Raw genomic sequence first — 19,663 nt, 5'->3', positions numbered from 1 at the left:
GGTAAATTGGGCCAGATCGAGGAGTGTACAGGAAGTCAAGAGTTTCTTAGGACTGGCGGGATATTACCGTTAGTTTGTAGAGGGATTCTCAGCATTATTAGGGCCTCTGACACGACTAACCAAAAAGAATGTCAGGTTTGAATGGGATGACAGTTTGTAGCAGAGCTTCCAAGATTGAAACAGAGGCTTGCCATAGCACTAGTATTGACCATTCCATCAGGAGGTGATGATTATATGATCTACTGTGACACATCTTTGAGGGGCCTTGGATGTGTATTGATGCAGTATGGCATAGTAGTAGCATATGCCTCTAGACAATTGAAAGAATATGAAAAGAATTATCCCACCAATGATCTAGAATTGGCTGCAGTGGTTCATGCACTAAAAGTTTGGAGGCATATTTTGTACGACGAAAGATGTGAAATATTTTCAGACCATAAAAGTTTAAAGTACTTCTTCATGCAAAAGGAGCTAAACATGTGGCAAAAAAGATGGTTGGAGCTTATCAAGGATTATGAATGTACTATCATATACCATCCAGGTAAAGCTATTGTGGTGACTGATGCTCTGAACTGAAAATTAGGGGAATTAGCATAGTTAGCGGCAATAATTCAGCACCCGATCCTGATGGACTTAGAGAGGCTTGTCATGGAGGTAGTGGAAAGTGGTCACCAGGCAATTATTACCAACCTACTAGTGCAGCCTACCCTACAGGAAAAGATTAAAGCAACCTAGAAGAATGACGCTGAGTTGATGGAGTTGATAGAGGAGGTACAAGAAGGATAGGGGAGGAGTTCAGTATTTTAGATTACGAAGCTCTACGATTCCGTACCAGATTGTGTGTTCTTGCAGATGAGGATATCAGAAGGATGATCATAGAGAAGGCTCACAAGTCCTTCTATATGGTTCATTCAGGCAGTACTAAAATGTATAGGGATTTGCGAGAGTATTGGAGCGGCATGAAGAGAGAGGTTTGTCGAGTTTGTGCAGCAGTGTTTGACATGCCAACAGGTTAAGGCCGAACACCAAAGACCGACGGGACAATTGCAACCACTTTACATCCCAGAGTGGAAGTGGGATCACATTTCTATGGACTTCGTCACGAGTTTACTGCCGGTACGACAGGGGCAGAATGCTATTTGGGTCGTCGTAGATCGATTAACGAAGACTGCTCACTTTATTCCTATTAAAGTGAACTACTACATGGACAGACTGGAAGAAATATATATTAAAGAGATAGTACGATCACATGGTGTGCCAGTGTCTATAGTATCAAACCGAGACCCACATTTCACATCACGATTTTGGAGGAGTCTATAGGAGGCTCTGGGTCTCAATTATCATTCAGCACGACGTTTCATCCTCAGACAGACGGGTAGTCAGAGAGTACGACTCAGATATTAGAATATATGCTACGGGCATGTGTGCGGGATTTTGGGGGTAGTTGGACTGAGTATTTGCCGCTGGTAGAGTTTGCATACAATAACAGCAATCATACTAGCATCGGCATGGCACCTTATGAGGCGTTATATTGTAGGAGATGTTGTTCTCCTCTATATTGGGATAAGGTAGGTGAGAGGTGAGTTTTGGGTCTGGAAATAGTGCAGCAGGCATACAATAAAGTTCGTCTTATTAGAGATAGAATTAGTGCACCTCAGAGTCGACAGAAAAGTTACGCAGATAATCGCCACCAAAAATTGGAATTCAAAGTAGGAGACCATGAATTTCTAAAAATAACGCCATTGAAAGGTACTATAAGGTCTAGGAGGAAGGGAAAGCTGAGCCCAAGGTTTATTGGCCCTTTCGAGATACTTGAGAGAGTGAGTCAATTGCCTATCGGCTAGCTTTACCACCAGTTTTATCCAAAATATATGACATGTTTCATGTTTTGATGCTGAAAAAATACATTCCAGATCCCTCCCATGTGGTTAGTTATACAGGGATAGAACTCAGAGATTCACTGATTTACGAGGAGATACCAGTGTAGATCTTAGACAAGAAGAAACAAAAATTGTGTAATAAGAGAATTCCATTAGTAAAAGTCCTATGGAGGAATCATGCGGTAGAAGAAGTTTCATGGGAGCTTGAGGAAGAAATATGATAGAAACACCAACACTTATTTAGTGAGGACCAGTGGTAATCAGGAAAAGATGCAGGTAAGTATGTTAAGTTTATTTTGTGCAGGTTAGTTAGTATATGTAATAATTTTTTGTTGATGGGTAGTGTTTTGGTTTGGGAGAATTTTTCTTTTATGTATTTATAATCTCCCAGAACCCTAAATGTAACAACTGTATTCCTCCGCCACAAATGAGGGTAAGTAATAAAATAAGTAACCCATTTTCCTCAAAGGATGGTGTTCAATATAGATAGTAAATTTCGAGGATGAAATTTTATTAGGAGGGGAGAATGTAGATACTCGAAGAATTATAGAAATTAAGTAAATAAAATAAAGGATAGAAAATAATTTCTTTTTCAAATGGGATTCAACAGGGTCTCATCGACGAGTGTAGACTGCTCGTCGATGAGTGTAGAGTGCTCATCGACGAACAGGCTTCTTGGGCTCGTCAATGCGGACGTGTGTCTCGTCAATGAGACATTACCAAGAGGGTTGATTTTAGGGCTTGAAATTGGTTGACAAGGGGTAAGTGTTTGTCGATGAACTCCCTTCATGGACTCATCGACGAGGTGATGTGTCTCGTCTACGAATCCGCACCTTATAAATAAGTTGAGCCCGGATTTTTCAGTGAGAATTTTGCATGAATCTCTTTCTCTCTCTAAGTTTCGACTCTCGCACCTTCTCTCTTCAATTCTAGCTTCGTTCTCTGCCGGTTCAACGATTGGAAGCCACCACGCTACTCTTGGGAAGATTCTTTTCAAGTCTTCTAGAGTAGTTCGTTGGTTAGGCCAACTTGGGTACCATCCAAAAATCTGGATAAGTTAGGTATTCTAAGTTTTATAAGGTATTTGGTGTTTCTAAACTATGGAAAATGCTTAGATAGAATAATACTAAAGTTTGTTGGGAAAAATATAATTTCGGGGTGTTGAGCTGGGGAACACACGGGTGTAGGTTTGGTTTAAAATGTGGGCTTCTCAATAAGCCAAGTAAGGGGATAAATTAAGTCAGTATTTTTCATGAAATTTTTATGAATTAAATAACATTTATTTTCAGGAAAATATGTATGTTATAGAACTATGTTTGGGAATATTGCTGTTGAACAGGGAAATGATTTTAACATATTTTATAAGAATGTTTGATTTCAAAACAAATTATGAATTTAGAAGGCTATGTACCTTTGTGTGGCATGAGTATAATGTTTCCATGAAAATTATGTTATTTTGAAATATTATGATTTTTCCAAGAGAAGCATATTATAGCAGTTTTCAGGAAAATCATAAAAATAGTACAATTTTGGAAGAGCTTGTAGGAAGCTTTAGGGTCTTAATTAGCATTCAGCACGACATTTCATCCTCAGACTTATGGGCAAACAGAGAGGATGATCCAAATACTTGAGTATATGCTACGAGCATGTGTTATGGATTTTTGGAGTTGTTGGACCCAGTATATGCCGCTGGTTGAATTCGCGTACAATAACAACTACCAGGATATCATCGGGATGGTGCTTTATGAGGCACTATATGGTAGAAGGTGCCATTTTCCACTATATTGGGATAAAATAGGCGAGAGGAGAGTTTTAGGACCAGAGTTAGTGCACTAGGCATACGACAAAGTCTGACTAATTAAAGATAGAATCAGTGCAGCTCAGAGTCAGCAGAAAAGCTATGGAGATACTCACCGCCGAAAGTTGGAGTTTGATGTGGGAGATCAGGTATTTTTTAGAGTAGCACCACTGAGGGGAGCGATGAGGTTTGCGAGGAAGGATAAGCTAAGCCTTAGGTTTATTGGCCCATTCGAGATACTTGAAAGAGTGGATCTAGTCGCCTACAGGCTAGCTTTACCACCAGCTCTATCCAGGATTCATGACGTATTTCATGTTTCCATGCTAAGGAAATACGTCCCAGATCCCTCCCATGTGATCAGGTATGAGGAAATAGAGCTTAAAGATACTTTAGCATATAAGGAAATACTAGTGTAGATTCTAGATAGAAAAGAACAGGAGTTGCGCACCAAGAAAATTCCATTAGTAAAAGTCTTGTAGAGGAATCATGCAGTAGAGGAAGCATAATGGGAGTTAGAGGAGGGGATACGACAGAAACACCCACATCTATTTTGTGGGGACCAGCATTAGACAGGAAAAGGAACAGTAATTCAGGAAAAGTAAATATAGTTTGGTTTTATTATATGTAGAGCAAGATAATGTATGCATAAGTTGTATTTTAGATTAGAGAATAGGTAGTATTTTTGGTTTTGAGAGAATTTTCTTTTATGTGTATACTTGTAATCTCTCATAACCATAAATGTAACCACGGTATTTCTCTGCCATAAGTAATTAATAAAATAACAAAAAAATTTTCCTTAGAGGATGGTTTATAGCTCAGATAGCAAATTTCGAGGACAAAATTTTATAAGGAGATGAGAATGTAGAGACCCAAAAATTTAAATTATGAAATTAAAGAAGGAAAAGAAATTTAAAAGGAAATTCACAGGGCTTCATCGACGAGTGCCCTAGGCTCATCGATAAACTGCCTTCTGTGACTTGTCAACAAGGACATGTGTCTCGTCGACAAAAAGATACCAAGAATAGGATTACAAGACATTTAAGTTCATCGACGAATTCATGGCCTTCGTCTACGAACTCTCTTCTTTGGTTCGTCGACGAGTCCACGTGTCTTGTCGACGAAGTCACGTTGCCAGCCATCTATAAATATGCGAAAAATCAGATTTTGGCGAGAAAAACTTCATTTTCTATTTCTCTCTCTAGAAATTCGGTCTCTCCACCTTCTTTCTAAGATTTCGGCCCCATTTTTCCCCGGTTCGATGATTAGAAGTTACCATGATGATCCCGGGGAAATTCTCTATAACTTAGCTAGAGCTAAATTTTGGTTTGAGCAATTCAGGCACCATCCCAAAATTAGGGTAAGTAGAATATTTTAGGGTTTTTTTAGTTATCAAGCTTTCCTAAACTCAGATTTTGTATAAGATGGAAATATACTGATGTTTGAGTTGATTAGACTAGGGTGTTGTAATTTCAAAGTTTGGGTTTCCAAACACCTTACGCATAGGTTGAGGATCCTAGCAGGTTATACCCTCGGGAACTCAGGTAATATTGATAAATAATTAGTAGTTTGGAATTTTATGGATAAATGAGTTTTTTGAGTTTGAGGAAAAGGCAAGTATAGTTATTAATCTGAGTTTGGGATTAATTGAATTAGGAATATATATGTTATTTCAGGGTTTTAAGTTTGGTACACCATGGGCGTGAGGATAAAGTTGAGGTCAAGCCTCCCAGTTAGTTAAATAAGGGAAATATGCTATGCAAGTTAAATCAGGAATTTTTATCAGAAAAGTGTGGTACATGTTTATGGGTTCTAGAGTAAGAAATTATACAATTTTTACAAATTATAGTTAATAAGTATTATTTACTTGTGTGGCATTAGAAATATTAGTTTAGTACAATATTCTGCACAACTTTTATAGAATTATAGTTTATACAGATATTTTAGTATATTCAGATATATAGTTTTATTTATAGAACTATAGTTATTCAGAGTTTTGCAGAACTATGGTTTACAGAGTTTATACAAATGTTTTAGTATATTAAGATATATAGCTATATAGAGATTTACAATTTTATTCAGATATACAGTTTTATTTAGATATACATTTTTATTTAGATATACAATTTTCACAATACCATGATATACATAATACAGAACCATGATATATAGATATTATATAACCATAAAATACAGTTGTTACAATTTATACAAATCAGTTTATTACAACTTTATGGTTTTTACAACTTTACAGAATCATAGTTATTAGAATTATACAAAATAATGGTAAATCAGTAAGATATATAACAATATTATATAGTGTCAGACCCTGATGGAACAGATCAGGTTACAGAGTACGGTACCATAGCTATTACAGTATAGAGTGCAACCATATATCTTAGATAGTGTGTGGATTATATGTGTAGTCGACCGTGCCTTGGGAGAGATTGCAGGCTCCCTAGTAGTCTGGGCTGAGGCAGCCGGTCTGACAATAAAGGTTACAGATGACTTATCCTGGTAAGCCAACCAATGTTAACTCCTGCCTAAAGGCCACACAACCCTGTCATGAGGGGTTAAATCATGACATACGGTCCAGGGAAGTTTCTACAGTTATATATACAGAAAAATAGTAAATATATTTATAATTACTAAAATTATGATTAAATAGAAAGTTCAGAAACAGTTGTATTTTAAGCCAATTAGGTGTGAGTTATACTGTATATTATTTTTCATGCTATCTCAATTTCAATTATTTAACAGTATATTATTCATGTAAACTTAGCTGCCACACACTGGTAATAGCATATTTCGTCTTACTGAGAGTTATCTCATCCTAATAAATTAACACATTTCAAGTGACCTAGCTAGACGAGCAGATGAGGCTCGGAGATAGAAGGGACGTTTGTTCTGTCCTGTCTGTAGGGTAAGTGTTTTAGGGAGGTGTATCTTTGAGTTCGTCCCAGGGGTTTTGGTGGATGTTTTTGGAGTGATATGTTTGTATTTATGTTTTAGGAAAATACAGAATTCTAGTATTGTAATTATGGTTATATGATTTTATATTTTTTGCTGCATAGGTATATTATCTCATGAACATGGATTCCTCGACACTCACTTTGGGACTAAGATGCTATAATAGATATTATAGGGGCATCATAGTAATATAGTTTTACAATATATATATATATATATATATATATATATATATATATATATAATGGTGTGAATTTTCGGGTCATTATATGTAGAATCAACAATATCTCTCTTATGCATTAGATAATGACAATAAAACCATTTGAAGACTAGCAATGAGATATCGACTTAGTAAGGATATTGTGTATAAAAGAAGTTTATATATGACCTAATTGAAATTTTTTGATGCAAAATAAGTAGCTCACATCATGGAAGAATTTCATGGGTAGTCATGTTCAACTCACCCACATGAACATATGTTAAAAAAAATTTGCGCGCTGGTTATTATTAGTCTACTATTGAGACTGATTACATGGATTTTGTGAGAAGATGCTACAAGAGTTAAATGTATGCAGACAAGTTGAGGGTTCCACCTATTATGTTACATTCCATGGTAGCCCCTTGGTTGTTCTCAATGTGGGGCGTGGTGTGATTGGACCAATTCCACCCAAGGCATCAAATAGTCATTGTTTCATATTGGTGACCTGATTACTTTACAAAGTGGGTTTAATCTGCATCTTATGCAAGCATTACTAGAAAGGTGATAGTAAAATTCATAAAGAAATAATTAATTTGTAGATATGGTTTTCCAAAATAGGTCATAATGCTACAAATATAAACAATAAGATAATGAAGGATTTGATTCAAAACTTCAAAAACTAGTATTACAATTCTTCTATATATCAACTCAAGATGAATAAAGCTATTGAAGCTAAAAGTAAAAATGTTAAGAAAATATTGGAGAAGATTGTAGTTGCTTATAAAGATTGACATAAGACGTTTTCATTTGCATTACGTGCTTATTGAACATCCATCAAGACTTCAACAAAAGCAACTCCATATTCTTTGGTATATAGAATGGATGTTGTGGTACTAACAAAGTTAGAAATACCATCTCTCAAAGTTCTTATGAAATCTAAATTAACTAAAGTTGAATGGGTATAAAATAGACTAAATTAGTTGAATTTCATTGATTTGAAAAGGTTGAGGCAACATACCATGGTCAATTATATCAGCAAAGAATTGCAAGAGCTTATAAAAAAAGGTTCACCCTCAAAACTTCAAGGAGGGAGACTAGCTATTGAAAAAGTTCACAACTAATAGAAATTATCCTAGAGGAAAATTTACTCCAAACTAATAAGGGCCCTATGTAGTGAAGAAGATTCTCTTGGGAGGAGTTGTCATCTTAGCTAACTTAAAGTGAAGAGTTTATGAAATTAGGATAGCTTTCCAAAAGGGGGGTGAATTGGATTTTTTAAACTTATATTCTTTTTAATACTTTGTTCTATATCAACAATCACAACAAGTAAACACGAACTTAAGTCAACCACAACCAATCAACAAAAATAATCAATATCTTAATCTTTGTATCAATAGTCCTGTATCAAAGTGTAAAACACACTGGATTTATATAAGTCATGTGTTATTCCAAACTCACACTTCTTCTTTGTGTTTAGTTTTTAAACAAACTTTCAGATTAGTAAGTTTAGGATGATCAGCCAACGTAGTCCCTTTTGGTTTTCGCAATCAATGGTGATCAAGCCAAAACGAATTATCCTGCGGTCTATTTAACAACCATACACTCAGAATTTAACAATTTAAAGCATACACGTAGGTTGTAAGTTTTTCTAAAAAATAAAGAGTAAGGAAGAGAGAGAGACACAAAGATTTTATGAGGTTTGGCTTATACCCAGCCTACGTCCTCGCCTTTGGCAAACCACCAAAGGATTCACTAGTTCAGTTCCGTTGACAAGTGGAACAATACCGATTACAACCATTCCTTCCTTTAGGCTATAGCCCGCCTCTCCAAACGATATTCCCTCGTTAAGTCCAATGATTCTACAACCTTGAATCGTCTATGAACAAAAACCAAAATAGAGAAAAGTTTGTGTACAAAAGACACTCTCACAGCAGAGTAGATTAGTACAACATTCAGCATAAGAATACTTCAAAGTAAATCAAATATAAAAGGATTGAAGCTCAATACTGAATTTAGATTGCCAAATATCTTCCAAGTATTGAGAGATTCAAACTTTGAAGGCTTTACTTCGGAGTTTGTATCAACGGTAACTCAGTAGTCGAAGTTGGATGAACACAAGAGAGTTTGAGAGCTTTTTAGAGAACTTTGATTGCTGGAAATTTTTTAGTGTAAAAATTCTTTGAAGCTTGGGGCTATTTATAGATGTTTTAAAAGTAATTCCTTGCCCCCAAGTTTCCTTGAAGTAATCCCCAAATTTTTCAAAATAGTAGTGCCCAAAAAATCCATTTAAAAAATCTTCCCGTTGGAATTTTTTAAACAAACGTTCGAGTGGCAGTTGGCTGCCACAACCTGGTAGTTGCTTGTCATATAAGAAATTTAAAATACAGAACACTGGCAGTCGCCTGCCAGAACCCAGGCAATCGCCTACCATGACCACCTAGGTGCCTGGCTGTGCTCAAGCAATCACCTGGCACCCTACTGCCTCTTTGAAATTTATTCATTTATTTTAGGCAGTCGCCTGCCATGTGGAGGCAGTCGCCTGGCCCTTCTGTTTTAAAAAAACTTTAAATTTTTAAACCCTTCTTTTTTTTTTATTTGAAAAATATACTTTAGGGTTTTACTAAAACTTTATTTCTAAGTTTCTTTTCATTTTATGAGAGCTTCAATTCAGTTTATATTTGAAGTATACTTGAAGTACTTACATACAAACATCCTTAAAAACATATTCTTTTGATCTTCAAGTAAGTCCTTGTTCTTCTATCATCTTAAGAGCTTTTGATCATCTTTATTTCTTGATCTTTTTGAACAGTACTTTATCATTCTTTTGAGTTTTGAACTTTCTCTAAGCTTTGCCACTATCTTTAAGCTTTGCCTTCTCCCTGAAAAACTTTCACTTGAAATAAACCGTATTAAACATATCATGATTTGGTATCATCAAAATAAGATATGTAAGCCTTGTTAGGCCAATAGTTTACACAACCTTTCAATTTTGATGTAATAAAGAAATTCTATTCTTGAGTCTTATTTTGTATTGACCATTATAATAATTAATAAAGTTTATTTTTTTTTCTCTCTATTTCATTGAGCATTTCCTAGATTGATGCATTACTTTTAATTTGGGAAAGATGATCCTTTTGAGAAAAAAAAAATAATAATAATAAAGGAAAAGGAAAATTGAAAAAGAGACATTAGAAATTTCATCTCCCAAATTGATTCTGAATTATAGTTGGACTTGATCCCTTAAAAGAAGGGTACGTACGTTGTCTATTGAGTGAAATAATATGTTCAATCCAAATAGTCACAAACTCAAGTTTCTCATGAGATTAAAACTTGTTCTTATGGTTTGAAAAAAAAAATACAATCTCTTACAGCTAATCAAGATTTGAGGTGGCTATTTTTTTGGAAAAGTTGAGTTATTTGAAATTGGATTAAATTTTTGAGGTTGTTTCACGGATTTTGTAACAGGGAGTTATTCATAAAAGTTGCCTTTGGTGTTCAAGTTCTTTATTTCATATTCACAAAAGATAGTGAAGTGTTTTCAAAGCTACTAATGATGATTTTCAAGTTCTTTTTGCCTGGAGTACTTGAATTAATACGTTTAGAAAATTGTGATCAATGGTGCAAATTTTAGATTATATGACAGTGAGGGAAATGAGGAGAGTTTATGGATATATTTGATCACTTCAACTAAGTTTCAATTAAAATAAAGATTGAGATAAGTTGGTAGCTAATTTTATACATTTTCTTCGTAGATTTTGGTTAAAAAATTATGTCTCTATCTTTTTTTCTAAAGTTTTAACTTAAAAAAGTCAGTAAAAGAGGGGCAACTGTCAATAGTGATTTTTTTTTATTTAACAATTTCATAACCTAGATGAATATTTGAAAACTTAAGCAAAAGAACAAAGAATGAAGAAATTTTGTACAAGATAATTGACCAGCCACTTAATGACGATCGACCGATCTTCTTAGTGCCACCTCGATGGCAGTCGACTAACCGCATGAGGCGGTTGACCAATTAATTAATTTTTAAATTTTGATTTTTTTTATTTGATTGGTTGATAAACTTAGACATGCCAAGTGTCTTAATTGTTGCCACATGTCAAACAATTACGGTGGATGGAGTTTTGAATTTGAATTTCAAAATTCCCCAACCCTTATTTCCCTACACCATGCATAAATTATACATGGTCCACTCTCTGCACCTCCAAGTGCGAAGGAGAGAACATAAAAAGAAATTTGAGTTCTTTGGTGTGATAGGAAGTCTTTCATATTTGAAGAAGTGTCAAAAGAGAGATTCCATTATTCTCTTATTCCTTTATTGGGTAATTTGAGTGTGTGCACATAGTGAGTATTTCTCCCACTTGAAAACACTTTACTGCACATTTTTATGTTAGTCCTATCATCTTTCTAAGTTTATTTTTAAATTCCATTTTAATTTTGCATGAGATTATGCATGTTATTGTGTTATTTGTATGTATCAAGAAATCAAACTATTTTTTTTAGTACTTTATGTGTCTTTAGTGTCTGAGAAGTGGTCAACATGCATTATGCAATTCCGCACTCAGTTTTGGCATCCCATTTTTTTTAAAATGGATCTTTAGATGATTGAGTTCCATTGTCGTTCTCTCCTTATTTTTACATTTGCATGTTAAATTTAAAAATTATCATGTCATATAAGATAGGATAAGGTAAAGTTCATAAATTAGAATCATAAAATTCCATAAAAATTTGGAAGAAAAATTACAAATGCATGTGGGTGCTTAACTGGTCTCAAGGGACGATTGAACCTTTGAGGCATGGATTAACTATCCAGCCCAAAGGCTATTCAACTATTTTCTCTATAATTTCTTGGATTTTAGTGTTATTAATGAGTCAAAACACTCACTAGAATGTATAGTCAAGTCTGGCTAGTAATAAATTGATATAGTTTTATGGTTTTCTCCATAAAAAACAAAAAATTTTATTTTTCATGTGTTTTCAAGAAATTTAAAATTATAAAATAAATCTTTATGATGTGACTTTTAGACCTTTTTTTTAGATTTTTTGTTGTGATATGTGGCTCACTTACCGAGTGGAATGCATGTACAAGGGAGAAAACATGCTAGAAAATCAAGTTGTTGGTTGAGCAGCAGGGAAACCGTCGAAGGTTTGGCTAGGACCATCGACGGTTTAGCACTAGAATTTAGACAAATTACATTATGTCTGAAATCGTAGATGGTTTGGCCCAACTAGTCAACAGTTTGGGTCAACAACCTAATGCAAAGTTTTAAATTTTGAAAGGGGGGGCTAGTATGGTTGGGATTTGGAGGGAAAACCTTTGGGAACTCTATTTGTTAGAATTTGTGATATGCCAAGAGGGGGTGAATTGGATATTTAAAAAATTGGGTCAAATATTTAACTTATTTATCAATCTAGATTAACTTGAGTTTAGCGGTTATAGAACAATCACAAATACTACAAATATATAAAAATACAAGTGCGAAAATTAAAGGAGTGTAGGGATAGAGAAAACAACACAGCGATTTTACAAGGTTAGGCTATACCCGCCTACGTCCTTGCCTCAAGACAACCACTTGAGGATTTCTACTGTTGGATGCTTCAACAAGGCGAACCTACCTCTTACAACCCTCCTTTTTATGGGCAGAGATACCCTTACAAGCCCTCCTTGTAGGTGGAGATACCTCTCCAAGCAATATCCCCTTGCTTGGCATGATTCACACCCGAACCATGAAAGTAAATGAAGATAAGAAAACTTGTGTACAATGAATGCTCCTTCAAGATCTAATGAGTACAATGAAAGAACGAGTCTAATACACTCTCAAAGAATAAGAATGAAGCTCAATAGAGAGGAATGATGTTCTCTAAGGTATTTTGGAAAATATAAATGGGAGAACTTGCAAAATGAAGTGAAAGATATTTCTCAATGTTAATCAATTTGCTCAGAGGTTGAAGAAGTGGTTCTCCAACTTTCCAAGCCTTGTATTTATAAGCAAACTTGAAATATGGCCATTTTATGACCATTAGGGGTTTTAATATATATTTAATTTAAAAAAATATGACCATTTTAAAGCTAATCTTGGCTTTTACCGAGAGTTTTGGTCGACTAGATTGAGGTTCGGTCACCTAGATTGCAATTGATTTCCTTTTCAATGATTTTTTGTCACCTGGATTAATGATCCGGTCATCCAGATCATGTTACTTGAGGTTCGGTCGCCCAGATAGAACATTTGGTCACCCGACTGCCTTGCAATCTTGAGATTTTGGGCTTTTTCATATTCAAACTCATTTTAGGCCTTTTGAAATAGTTTAGCAATTTAATAAAATGATTTTCCATGAAAAGATTAAGTTCCTAAGGTCCATCTACGGTCGAGTATGAGCTTCACTTCAAATTCATTAAGACATGTAATTACAATCAAACCTAAATGCAATACCAATGAAAATTCTTTATGTCTTCAACTTTTGCTCTTCAAATACCTCATGGAATTGGCCAAGTTATGGGTCATCTTGAATGCTTCATGGCTTCCATTTTGCATTGGTCATTGTGCTTTCTCAAGGTCTTTTTTGTGAACATACTCAAAGTACAAATGAGATGTTGTGGTTTGTCATTATCAAAACAAGATTAGGTTAAAAAACCCAACAATATCCCCCTTTTTAATGATGACAAACACAAGCAAAATGAGGTAGTTTGATAAGGCTCCCCCTCACAATATGCATAAATTTTAAAAACAGACAATGTATTTCATTTCAAGCATATTAAAATGAACAATTTAGAATTTTTTAAGTTGAAAACTTTGAGTTTAGTTCATATTGCATTTAGCGTTGAAAATGACTTTTAAACAACAGTTGTGCAAAAATGTCATAATGTGTCTTAGGACTACTGTGAGTTAAAAAGATAGGTTTTAAACAACAGTCACAGTAAACTCTAAACCAAACTTAAATCCAAAATATAGGTGAGTATAAGATATGAATTTCATATATTCTTCTCATTTTGAAATATTCTCCCCCTTTTGAATTCTAAGCCAAACTTAAAAATCAAAGAAAGGTGAGCAACACAAGTTAATCAAGTTATGAATTTTGCATTTTACTCAAATATTCTCCTCCTTTAGACATCATCAAAAGGTGTGAGGGACAAGAAAACAATGTTTGCGTTAAAAATGAAGCTCCCCCTTTTGAAATAAAAGTGAGCTTAGATGAAATACTTATACATATCAATTTATTCAATTTAGTACACAAATCAGTATGAGCAATCATTTGAATCCTAAATGAACACTTAGAATATAAGACTAGACCAAATGGTGTCTATGAACCTTAGTTTCCTAAAACCATAGAAATTGTATATGATTTTGTTGACTTTATGAGTCCAATCTCGTTTCGATAATGACAAATCACTTTGTTTCTTACTTGTGCACTGAGCATTTGAACATGATTAACTCTTAGCACGCACGGATGGTAAGGACACAATGAAAGCCATAGGGAACTCAAAGCTTTCGCCACGGGATGACATTTGAAGAGCAAAAGGAATGAAGGCCAAAATTTTTCAATTGTAATTATATTCAATTTTTGGATCTATAATAATTATATGGTCTGTAATAATGCATTGCATGTATGATAGGATTTAATGCTCAAAGACCATAAACTGATCATATGATCTAAAACCCTTAAATTAAAATCCTATAACTCACACACAAAGCGTTGACAATTTTTGAAACAAAAATAGGGCCAAAAAACATATTTTAACTAACCTCAACCGACCGACCCTTGAGTGTTCAAAACACCTCAGTCGATTGACCTATGATTTAGGGATTTTATAATGCCCAGCCGACCAGCCGTTTTAAACTAAAAACTTCTCAGCCTACCGCCTTTTAAAATTTCTCATTTGTGAAGCCTCAATCGACTAACCTTTGTGCCTTAAGAGTGCTCAGCCGATCGAAACTAATCACTCGGCAGATTGGCCTTATGCCCAACCGACCGAACCTACGAAGGTTCAGAAAATTGCCTTGGCCAGCTAACTGACACCTTTAACGGCTAACCAAACCCCTAAATAAATTTCAAATTTCTATGTGAGGTCAGTCGACCAGCGTCTGTGCCAGTCAACCAAACCTCTCGGGTTCTCAAATTTTTATTGCGCTAATTATAGTTAAGTTTTAATTAAACAATTTCTTAAATCCCCTCCGTGTCCTCAACGGTAAAAAATCTTGGAAAGTCTATAAATAGCCCATTTGTAAGCATAATTAGGATTTTTTTAATTATAAAAAATCCTCTCTAAATTTTTGTGCTATTATTGCTTACTCACTTTCAGATTCAAGCATATTTTACACTCTCTCCTTCATTCTTTCTTGCTAAAATCATTCTTAGAGGAGAGCATTAATTTCATCCTCTTTAGTTTCAAACTCATTGCAAAGTGAAGAGTGATTGATATTCATTCTTGTGGGCTTATTTATTACATTTCTCTAAAGCAGACACTCTCTCATTCATTTGATTTTAAATACCTTTGTGAGAGTGTGCTTTGAATATTTCCCATTTTATTTCATTGGTAAATATTGTTGGGAAATCTCTTCATAGCTTGTGAGTCTTTGCAAGATTCAAAGGCTTGGTTCGTGGTTAGTGCAAAAACCTTTGTGAAACTAACCTTTATATCTCCTATATTACATATCTAAGAAATACTTTCGGAGATAACATTTGGGTGTTTAGATTTTTGATACACACTCAGTGAATATTATATTTACTTTTGAATCAAAGATTATTTGAACCTTCATCTCTCACATTATTTTAAAATATATATTATTTAAAAGATTAAATTCTTAATACTCTACAGAGCATCAACTCTTATGATACTAGAGTCCATTGGTTGAATTTTTGACATATCTGCTAGTGTAAGAAGCATCTCTATTGTACACATTTGTTATTAACTATTGTATCCCAGGTGTCACCTGAGGAGGGTATTCTCCGCTCTATGAAGGAGAGGTTATATAGGTTGGGCTCAGCCCTATGGATGTGAGCTAGGGTATTCCTCACCCAGTAAGGAGAGGAGATTGTAACCAATGACGCCCCACCTATAAGTGGGCATTAGTGGAATCCTTAGGTTAGTTAGCTAGAGGTGGGGACATAGACATAGTTGCTGAACCTCGATAACATACCCTGTGCCACTCTTACTATATTCTCTTTACATTCCTGCATTTGCTTGCTTATATTTACTTGTTGAGATTACTGCAGATGCATTTAAATATTGATATGTAGTCGATTGGGAAATATTGAAACTGTCATACTCATTTGAATTGTTTGAAAGTTCATATATCTACTTGATTGGTATTTGATTAGACAAACCCTAGGTTGTGGAATAATGTTTGCATTCTTAATTTGACCTAGAAATTTTTTAAAATTTCCAATTTACTCCCCCTCTTGGGATTACACTAAATACATCAGATTTGCAGAATTATTAGAAAAAATTCAAGAACCAAGACACTATAAGAATTATGCATAAGAGTTTTAAGATATTTTGGTCTAGTGGAGCTCAAGTTTGCTTATGTGTTGTCATATGCATGTTATCCGTTTATATCAAGGATGAATTTCATTTATGCATTCGATGTTCCAAGTTCAGCATAACAACTCTCAACCAGCATGCATCCTCCTATTTAGATAAACATCATGCAATTCGCAATTGTTTGCATCCAGCATGCAGAAGCTATCAACTCAACCAGCATGCAACATCCTATTCAACTACTCAGCATGCAATTCCCAATTTTGTCTACATCCAGCAAACAAAAGCTTTTAGATATATTCAACAGTGATACTAACTACACTATGGTCTACATCAAGCATGCAAAAGCTTTTGAAAATATTCAAAAGAAATCATAGCTTTACCAAAGTCCGCATCAAGCATCCAGAAGCTTTCATCCAAACTAAATTTGCAACATGCATTTCTTAAGCATTTCGGTAATTGATATTCAGCATGCAATTTCTCAATATTTCATTCACTAATATCCATCACTTAGACCACAATTATCTTATAAGTCAATATCCAACATGCATAATCCAAGCATTTTACAACACAATTCCCACATTGTTTTAGAATGCATAAAAACAATAGGAATTTAGAGTTTTGAAATAAGTACAATAATATCAAATTTCATAAATATAAGATAGTTGCTCCCCCTCAGAGTGTACTGCCTTAATCATCGCCCTCCAATGATGAGCAATCATCCTCGCTCATGCTTATCTCCATAGGTTCCTTTCCTTTTGAGAAGGAAGAGGCTTCAAGGCTATTGAAGTGATCGTTGAGAATTTGGAAGTTTTTTTGCATGATTTCACTCAATGTATCGATATCCTCTCGAATTAAGTAGATTTTAAAGCCCACATCCACTTAGAAATCATTGAGGGTCTTGGTAAGCTTTGTAATGGAGGCAATGAGGTCGGGAATCTGTGAGGTCTGTTGAGGTACTTGGGGCTCGACATGTGGATCGGCTTGTTGAGCATGTTCCTCTTCTTCCCAATTACCATCAATTAGTTGATACCCCATCAATTTTATGGTGGTGGAGGTGAAAAAGTCACTAGGATGACATTTAATAAACAAGGTTGATGAACGGTTAAGTCCAAGGCTCTCAAATACATGGTTTAGCATTCCTCCATAAGGAAGAATGACCCTTTTTCCACTCTCCTTTGCAAACATTCATCTAACGATTAGGCTTGGCAAATCTAGAAGCTTACCAGAATATAGACACCATGTTGCAAAGCAATCTAGATGCGAGATGTAATCTCTGGATCCACCTTTAAAAAGTATATTATAAGAAATGAACATATGGATGATTTTGGCTTCGAGGGTGAGAGTCTTATAGGCTGGGGGATGTCTAAGGTTTGGTACAGGTTCTTTTGTCACTCGAGTTAAGAATTCCAGGGGGGTGAACTCCTATTCCATTATCCAAGAGGTTCTTACTTCTAGACACTCAAAGGTGCCTCGTTCCAACCCAAAAGTATCGACTATGATTTGAGCATTAAAGTTGTAGGCTTTATTTAAGACTTTGGAGGTAAACCCATTTCCATCACAGCCAGGGCTAGTGTAAAAAAATCTTACTAAATAAAGGAAAACACCCCGAGGTTGGAAGGATAGAAATTGGTACCAACCCAAAACCCTAAACATCTCAACCAGATTTAGAAAATATAAATTGATGAAGGTTAAATCTAGAATCTTACCCAAGATGGGTTCAAGAACCCTAAGTTTGTCATGGTACCGCTTCTTGGCTTTGAAAGATACGAACCAATACCCTCAGCTTTCCCCTTCTTCTTGGGTTGAAGCCTTTCTCTTATCTCCCGCAGATTTCCTTCTAGGAATTGTGAAAGAAAGGATTTTTGGAAGGTTTTTAGTGGATTGGAAATGACAAATGGTCGAAGATTGAATGGGAAATGAGGATTTTAGATTTTCTAAGGAAATAAGAGAGTTTGGGAGAGGAATGGATGAAATTAGGGTTTTTTATGCGTGAAAAAATATATATATATCCTCAACCGTTCGGTCGACCGAGGAGAAGGTCTGGTCGCCCAAACTGAACACATAAAGTTTCGATCGACTGGGCCTTTAGTTCGGTTGCCTGGGCCTCAACACAGTGAGTTCCGGTCAACTGGGCTATGCTTTCGGTTGCCCGAAGAGGGCAATTTTTTCTGTATTTTAAACTTTTTGACTCCTTTTTGTCTTGATTGCTTAACCAATTGTTTTTAGGCAACATCCCTTGCATGTAATAGGCCTAATCCACATCTTATTTGAATATATCTGTCTTCTTGAAGTGGTTTTGTGAATATGTCAGCCCATTGCTCATCGGTGCATACAAATTCAAGTGTTATATCTCTTTTTTGTACATGATCACGAATGAAATGATGTCTAATCTCAATGTGTTTGGTTTGTAAATGTGGGATAGAATTCTTAGAGATATTGATGGTACTAATATTATCACATTTGATCGGGACTATATCATAGTGCAGTTTATAGTCCATAAGTTGTTGTTTCATATATAAAACTTGGGCACAACAACTCCCCGCAGCTATGTATTTAGCCTCGGCTGTAGATAGGTCTACTGAATTTTGTTTCTTTGAAAATTAAGAGACAAGAGCTTGTCCTAAGAAATTACATGTTCCACTAGTGCTTTTTTGATCAACTTTGCTTCCGGCAAAGTCTGCATCAGAGTAGTTGTTTATCTCAAACAAAGTGAACTTATGATACCATAAACCTAAGTCAATGGTTCCAATTAGGTATCTAAGTATTCGTTTAACAGCAAGTAAATGTGATTCTTTCGGTGCGGCTTGAAATCTAGCATACATCAACACACTAAACATTATGTTCGATCTACTAGCTGTTAAATATAGCAGACTACCAATCATACCTTTGAAAGCTTAACATCTACAACTATACCTTGCTTATCTTTATCAAGCTTAGTGGAAGGGCTCGTAGGGGTTCCCAAAACTTTGTCATCTTCTATGTTATATTTCTTGAGCAGGTCTTTCACATACTTTGATTGGTCAATGAATGTGCCATGTTTGGCTTGTTTAATTTGAAGCCCAAGAAAGAAGGTGAGTTCTCCCATCATGCTTATTTCGAATTCCTTTTGCATGCATTTGGAGAACTCATTGCACATTTCCTCATCGGTTGCTCCAAATATGATGTCATCTACATACATTTGGACAAGGAGCATGTCTTCCTTTTCAATTTTTATGAATAGAGTGGTGTCAATATTTCCTCTTTAAAATCCATGATTCAGGAGAAAACGACTTAGCCTTTTATACCAAGATCTGGGAGCTTACTTTAAACCATACAAGGCTTTGGATAGTTTAAACACA

This window comes from Malania oleifera, chromosome 8 (genome assembly GCF_029873635.1).
Source record: "Malania oleifera isolate guangnan ecotype guangnan chromosome 8, ASM2987363v1, whole genome shotgun sequence".
Lineage (NCBI taxonomy): Eukaryota > Viridiplantae > Streptophyta > Magnoliopsida > Santalales > Ximeniaceae > Malania > Malania oleifera.
Note: the sequence above shows the minus strand (reverse complement) of the source record.